Source organism: Sparus aurata, chromosome 16 (genome assembly GCF_900880675.1).
Source record: "Sparus aurata chromosome 16, fSpaAur1.1, whole genome shotgun sequence".
In the NCBI taxonomy this organism is placed as follows: domain Eukaryota; kingdom Metazoa; phylum Chordata; class Actinopteri; order Spariformes; family Sparidae; genus Sparus; species Sparus aurata.
Window position 1 is genome coordinate 29,107,824 of NC_044202.1, and position 8,092 is coordinate 29,115,915.

Here is an 8,092-nt window from a genome sequence, read left to right on the forward strand (position 1 = left end):
TACATGACTTGTAGCGATGAGCAGAATGTTTTTCCTGGTTAGCGGACATGGCTCTCCAGACAGGATTCTCAAACCACACCACCAGCACATCTGGGACCCTCGCAAGTTAAAATGAACGCCAGTTAACCTGTCACACTGGTCGAGGCCATTAAGCTAACTGGAGCTGTTTACAACGTTACAGAGAGCGAGGCTTGAGATCAGGAATCGTTTGCTTTTGTCTGGCTCTCCGATTTGACCAATCATGCTCTTGACTGAGATTAGGACCTCCTACCTCCTCATTTACATATGGACACAGAAATACAGAAATAAATATATGTAGGTGAACAGAAATACAGAAATAAATAAATGTAGGTGAACAGAAATACAGAAATAAATAAATGTAGGTGAACAGAAATGTATAAATAAATAAATGTAGGTGAACAGAAATGTATAAATAAATAAATGTAGGTGAACATAAATGTATAAATAAATAAAAAGCATTTATTCTTTTATTTATACTTTTATTTATTTATTTATACATTTATTTCAGCATTTATTTATTTATTCATTTATTTATGCATGTATTTATTTCAGCATTTATTTATTTATACATTTATTTCAGCATTTATTTATTTATTTCTGTATTTATTTATGCATTTATGCATTTATGCATTTATTTATTTATTTATTTATTTATACTTATGTCAGGTTTGGTCCTCCATACTTTTGATACACTTTGCTCCGTAAAATCACCGCGTCTCTCCGTTTTTCATCTCCTGTCACTTCTTCTCCACTGTGATTGACAGATAACCGCAGCCACAGTGTCAGTGACGTCTCTACAATAAGCTGGCGCCCTCTGCCGTTGCGGTCATGTAGCGACCCAGACAACTATCAACATGTGTCAACGGTTAGACCCCGATTATAAGACGACCCCACTTTTTCAAGTAATTTTCATTGAAAAAAACCTCGTCCTATATTCGGGTCAATATGGTATTATGCACCTGGCCTGATATTACTGGATTTTACAGAAGTCAGTGGAGGGTGTATGAAGTAATTTATCCTTAATATATCACAGTGAATCTAGATGACTTGCCACAGTTTAATGATTTATTGAAAACCAAAGATCAACAATCTATCTTATCCATCCTTTGATCCAATTTGTGATCTTTTATGTTTCATTAGACTAAAATTCCTTCCAGCAGACAAGTAAAGCAACAGGGTTAGAAAATATGCAATTATTCCAAAGCAGGGTTTCAATTGCTACAAATCATAATGCAAATGTTCTAATATATTATGAACAAGCCCACAAGTTAATGAACAGTGTCATGTAAACAGCCTTTTCATAATGAGACCACAGCCAGCGCACAGGGTCTGTGAGAAGTGAGGGCCATAAGACAATTTGTCCACTGTAAAAGTCCCAAGTCCCTTTTCAAGAACAACAAACAGTCAGTGTCAAATAAGCAGTACATCTCTCCATACATTATCATATTGAGATGCCAGTGCTGGCAGAGACAAGTCAACAAGACACAGTCTGGAGTCCAACGGTAGAGTTGCAAGGTAAACAGGCTCTACTAAAAATCAATCTGAGGCCATGTTCAAATGTAAGCTTTCATATTGAATAAAAGGGAGAAAGAGATCTGAGATTCCAAATTATTTGGAAATGTATGTTGTAACCTTCAATCTCGTTCAAACCTGGTATTTTAAGATTATACCAAGGCTACTGGGAATTCTAAATTCTGATTGGCCAGCAGGTGTGGATTAACTTTCAGTAACCAGAAAATACAAGTGAACAAGCAAGTGTTTGCCATTCTAATAATAGAATAAGTGAACTTGTATTGAAGGTATAACACTCTCTTTCCTGTAATTTCATCTTTTATTTGACATGCTCACGTGGTACGGCGGCCTCTAGTGGCCGCAGTCACCAAAGCAGCTTCAATACTGGTTAGGTGTTCCCAGTCATTTTGTTGCCCCTTTCCCAATTGTTGCAAACATCAAATTAATACTAAACATATACTTACAAAAAACAGTTAAGATAGTGGCGTAAAACGTATATTGTCTTAGTACTGTTTTCAACTGAATCGACAGATAAGTAACTAAGAAAACAGAATTTTAATTACGATGGATTGTTTGTGTGAATCTGGAAAACCACATCAACTAATGTAACTGTATATGATATAAAGAGAGTTCCTTTAAAATAACATACATTAGCTTGGATGGAGCTGGTGGCCTGTGTGCAGGGGGAAAGTAAAGAGAAAATTTGACCAAAACTGGATTAATTTCTTCACCCTCTAATTTCAAAATATGTAAGGATTTCAAGCCCTTGACTCACCGTGGTGAAACATACTGCCTCCTCCTTAAGTTCAGCAAATATGATATTTAAAATTTTACAGCTAGTTTTTCTGTTTTATTTTGTATTTCCATTGAACAACTGGTATTTTGATTACATGTGGCATTTTGTTGGCGAGTGGGATAATACACTCCAAAGTCACCATATTTGACATTAGCTAACATATTACAGTTATATCAAAAGTAATGGTAAATGGTCTTGCATTTTTATAGCGCTTTTCCAGTCTACTGACAGCTCAAAGTGCTTTACAATACATGCCACATTCACCCATTCGCACACACATTCATACACTGATGACGGAGGCTGCTATGCAAGGTGCCAAATGCTCATCAGGAGCAATTTGGGGTTCAGTATCTTGCTCAAGGACACTTCAACATGCAGCTAGGGGGAGCCGGGATTCAACCAGTGACCTTCCGATCACTAGGCGACCCGCTCTACCCACTGAGCCACAGCTGCCCCAATGAGGATAATAATAAAAATGACCAGTGTTAAAGTGAAGGAATAATGAAAGGAATTATAATTTTAAAAGCCCTTAATTTCTTAATTCTAATTTCTCTGGGTAGCTTTTGTCTCTCTCAGGGGATTTAAGCTCCCCCTTATTTTGAACTCTGAATGCTGTCTTAACCAGTGACAGACTGGTTATCTGGAATTTGGGCATACGCCACAGGGGCCGCCTAACCAACCTGTGAGCAGCACGATTGTCGCAGCCATGCGGCCCAATAATTGTAAACGGTGGCCCCAAGATCATTTCTCTAGGCCTCCTTTCAAGCTTCATTAATGTGATGTGATAATGTGGCAAACTTCTCCAATTCCTTCACACCTACCAGAACATTAATCTGATCAGTATTTGTACCACATACAAGTCTCTATCACAGTCATGGTTACCCTCTGCAGTCTACAGTCACAAACTTTCTACATCAGTCTGCATTGTTTTGTAGCGAAATGTCAGATGTTCAAAAATGTGCATAGTTTGAAATAAAAAAAATCTACCTGCATTTTTAATTTGATTATTTGTTGGCAAATGTTAGAATGAAGCAATACCTTCTGGGAATTTCAAGACTGAATCGTGTGGACCACGTCTGCGTTTGCCTCTGGCTCTGCCTCTGTGTCTGTGTGGTTGTTGGAAGTTGGAAGTTGACTGAGATTAAGCTAGCAAAAAAAGTGAATTGAGGCATCAAGCGACACAAGGGGGAGCAGAGAAAAAGAGAGAGAAATCTAAGAGTGCAATGTTGGCTGATGGTAAAAAATGCTGCAAACGGACTGATTTGTATTTAAAATCAAGTGCAGCTTTATGGAATTAGATTTGTGCCAAAAGAAACAAACAAAACTTCTTAAATGTCAAACAAAAACAGGAATTTGAGAGAACATAAAACTCATTTTAAAAATAAAACTAAGAACTTGCAATCAAATAATTTGTAAAATAGTGTAAAATATTTGTCTTTTACTCTTCTAATAATGCATTATTTTGTTTATGGTTCCCTCTGCTGGTCTCTCTCCGCGACTTTTGCGCTGACTCTCAGCTTTGCGCTCTCTCTGCAGCTCTTTCTCGTTTGCGCTCCCTGACTTTTTGTTTGCAGTTTTGGCACAAACCTCTCGGGTGGGCGGGACTTTTCAGCAGAGCGTCCCCTTTGGCTAATTAGTTGTTGACTGACACAGCTCAGTACCTATGTGTAGATAGCTAGCGCGCTAAATGACCCCGGCTTTAAAACGGATCAACACAGAACAACAAGCCTGCTGTGGGTCTGAATGTGGATTAGCAGAAGCAACAGAGATGGAGACCAATGCTGCAGGAGGGAGTCAGTGTTTCCTCTAGGATTTTTTTCAGCAGCGGGGGCAGGCTCTCCGGGGAGCCGTAGCTGCGTAAACAAATGACACTTGACTGCAGATTTTACTTTTATGCCCAGCATAATCCCCCATTTTATTGAATGGCTGGCATGGAAAATGGCTTTTTAAAGGCTGAATGTAAAAATAAAAAATAATAACAAAACAATAAATAATAATTTAGCCTCTGCTTCCCTTTAGGTTTTTCTCCTCTACTCTCATCTCTCTCTCTCCTGCACCATCACTTTGCTCTCCTGCACCATCACTTTGCTCTCCTGCACCATCACTTTGCTCTCCTGCTCCTTCACTCTGCTCTCCTTCACTTTGTTCCACTGCTCCTCTCTGTCTAATGTTACTTGTCTTATACGATTACATAAAACATTAACGTTGGATTATTTACACTCACATCACATCTGATTACAAGTGTGAACACAATTTTTTACCTAACCATCATCATTTGAGTCAGTAAAAGGCTAATGATACCTGACTAGCGTCATCTTCATCATGTGTCTTTCTCTTCTTTGAGAAATATTTGAATAAGCTCATCTGAAAATGCAATCAGCAGTTAGATCATGGCGTGTATATATATTTGCTTAATGCTATCAATTAGTTTACTCACGTTAACGACACTGAGTTGAGTTGGCACCGGGCCCAATTAATTAAGCTACCGATATGTTACGTAACGTATCTATTATGTTTTCTTAAGATAATAAGTCTACCTTCTCTCCGGTGAGTCGTTGCCCTATTTTCAAGATGACACTCCTCTGACTCTCTGACCTGGTGACTGGGTGCTTGATGTGATGTCACTTTTAAGGTTGAGCTCTTGCGAGTAATTAACGTCGATGGTACCGGTATGGGGGGGGATCTACTCCAAAGTGTAAATACTGAGCAATCTAGTTTACCTCAGCACTCGCGACACCTGACCCAGTGCAGGACTCTGCTGTGAAGGTGGAGATATGATGCGGCGGTGGTGTATGTGGGACAATTTAAAAAAAAAAAAAAAGAAAAGACATTTGAAGGAGCGGCGGCTAGGATTTAGGAGTGGCAGGCCGCCAATGTAGGGGAAACACTGGGGCGTGTAGCAACAGGTACAGTAAGTGTGGCTACTATAGAGGATCAGATCAACTATTTCAGTCGGCCAAACTCCACTATATTAAACTTGTTTTTTACATTGCATCCAAATCAGTTGGCTGATGATGCAACTGTCATGAAGGCATTTAGCTGTAATTTCTTTCCTTGCGTCAGAAGTTCTATCTGTGGAGCACTGCTAAGCTGAGTTGGTAGAGCAGGCGTCCCATGTACAGAGGCTTTGTCCTCGCTGCAGCAGACCTGGGTTCAACTCCCAGCCTGTGGGCCTTTGCTGTGTGTCACTCCCCCACTCTCTCATTCTGTTTCCTGTCCAAGTCTTCAGCTGTTGTATAAATAAAAAAGCCGAAAGGCCAAAAAAGGAAAAAAAAAATAAAAAATTCTATCTGCGAGTAGACAACAAGACCAGTTGCGTGGTCTAGTTAGCCAGCAGACGACAAGACCACTGTGGCTGATGCAGCTGCAGTGTCTCTGGCTCGGAAGGTAGAGTGCACAGACCAAGTGGTGAACCAGCAGCCGGGCAGCTCAGCAGCAGCCAGCCTGTCTGCTATACCTAACCTAATGAGTGAGTCCGAAGCAAGCAAGACTTGGAGAGAGACCGCAGAGGTTTGTGTGTTTAACCTCAAAACTATAGCTTCTAAAGTGCTTTGTCAGAATTGCAAGAAAAATAGCTATAGCCCCTTTCACACAGAGACGCCGCATTATCGCCGCAGCAGTGGTTCGCCAGTTCTCCGCCGCTGGTCATTCACACAGAGTGAAGCATCTCCGCCTTAAAAACGAACCACTGTGTAATTCACACAGAAAGTCGGCTCCTAAAGAGGCGTGACAGTATCAACATGATGATGACGTCTGTGTGTTTTCAAGGTGTTTCCCTGCTGTCCTCCTGTCAATCTAAACCTGCGGACAGTTTATAATCATATGGATGCCGTTATAATGTGTAGTAATTGAGATCCTGACCCATCAAACATCCTGGAAAGTGACAAAGTTATGTTTTCCGCTCTACATCATATAATAACCTAATTGCCATCAGTAAAACGGACCCTGTCTGACTCTCTCACTCATGGGGACGGAGGCTCTTTTCTGGGGGAAAGTTCACTGAAGTCTCGGTAGGGAGGGCTGACTGTCGCTGTGATTTTTTTTCAACACAAACACTTGGTGAGTTAAAGCTTTTTGCCGCTGTTTTTACGCTGTTTTTTGGGCAGAAATGTGACGAATAGTAGGGAGGACAGAGGCTTCTCCATGTATATCTGCTGTATTTTTTTCCTCATATAAGTTGCCAAAGACAGTTACAGTTACAACCTTACTCTTGTTTGGTCATGTAACATTGCTTTGTAGGGGTGTTCCAACAAGGGTACCTCACGATTCGATTCAATTTCGATTATGGGAGCTTCGATTCTTCGATTATAACGATTGTCGATTCGATTCGATTATTGGTGCCACGATTCTTCGATTATTGTGATTTTTAATACTTTTTTCCATACAAGATTGATTTTGTCTTCATCTGTGGCTACATTTGTAAATAAACAGCCTATCAATTAACACAGTTCCTCTAAAACTACACTCATTAAGTAAATAACAAGGTTTGTTGAACATTTGACTTGTATTTTTCAAAGACACAAAATATCTTATTTTATGACTATGTAAACATTTGCACTTTGACCCACTTAACTTTGACCAGAGAAAGCTCAACTTGCACGAGAGCCCCCTCTATTGGCAGAAAACACTGTAAACAGCAAATCACATAGGTCTTGTCAGTCGTCTTGTTTGCTCTCTCATAGAATCCGAAGTGTTTCCACACGGTTGCAGTGAACCCCGGTGGCAAGAGAATCGGCCGCTCTTTAGGGGCTGCTAAAGCTGTTGCCATTTTGCAAAGAAATTAACGTTACTGCTCCGTTTGCTGTGGTCCCACTCACTAAACAGTCCAGGCGGCGCGCGCTAAGGTTCCGGTTACGTGTTTTTTGTTCCGGTCTTGCAGCAAAGCATCAACGTTAATTAAGCGATGCCAAATCGTCACGTGACGCATCGCGATGCATTGCCACATCGATCAATTGCACCCACCTCTATTGCTTTGTGGGACATTTCTCTTTATTATGTTGAGTTAAGGACCTGTCTGATCAATACACCCTCGATACGCGCAATAGTGCGCCTCTGATACTACTTCCAGAGGCGTATCAGTGCCGGAGTGAAATTTCACTCCTCGCCACCTCCGAGACTTTCACACAGGGACAGAGGCGGAGAATTGCCGTAGGATCCCCGCATCCAAACAGCTGTGTCAATGGAGCTTGTCTGAACAGCTTGAGTCAAGCTTAGAGAATGCAACCAATGAAGCTGGTCCAACTTCAGAGTCGAACTTCATTTTGCCAGGTATGGTGGATAATCTGCCCTAAAATTAGACACACAGCGTAAAGGGTTGTATTTAGATTCCAAATTAGTCATGGGTGTGTTTTCATCTCCCAGTTCCCTTCAAGAGCCAGGTGCAGCGAACCTCAAGCATATTAAACAGTGGCACTTACTTTCAGGGGCTGTTTTGTCAATTCTGCTGGACCCTCTGACTCCACCATTTCACAATCATCTGTCCCATTGACAGCTCTGTTTGACTGGATATGAAAAACTACTGATATTTAACTGAGAAGGAGGAGGAGGCATTATGATCACAGGTGGGATGCAGGTGGAAAAATATTCATGATATTACCTTCAGCGATCCTCCAACAAATAGAGAAAGATATCTCTCCCTTAGCACAAACAGTGAATAAACTTTGATTCACTGAACATTGATAATTTAAAACTCCTGATTCACCGACAATAATCGGCAAATAGTTCATGACAATTGCATTGTTCTGAAAGTATCGATGGCACTTG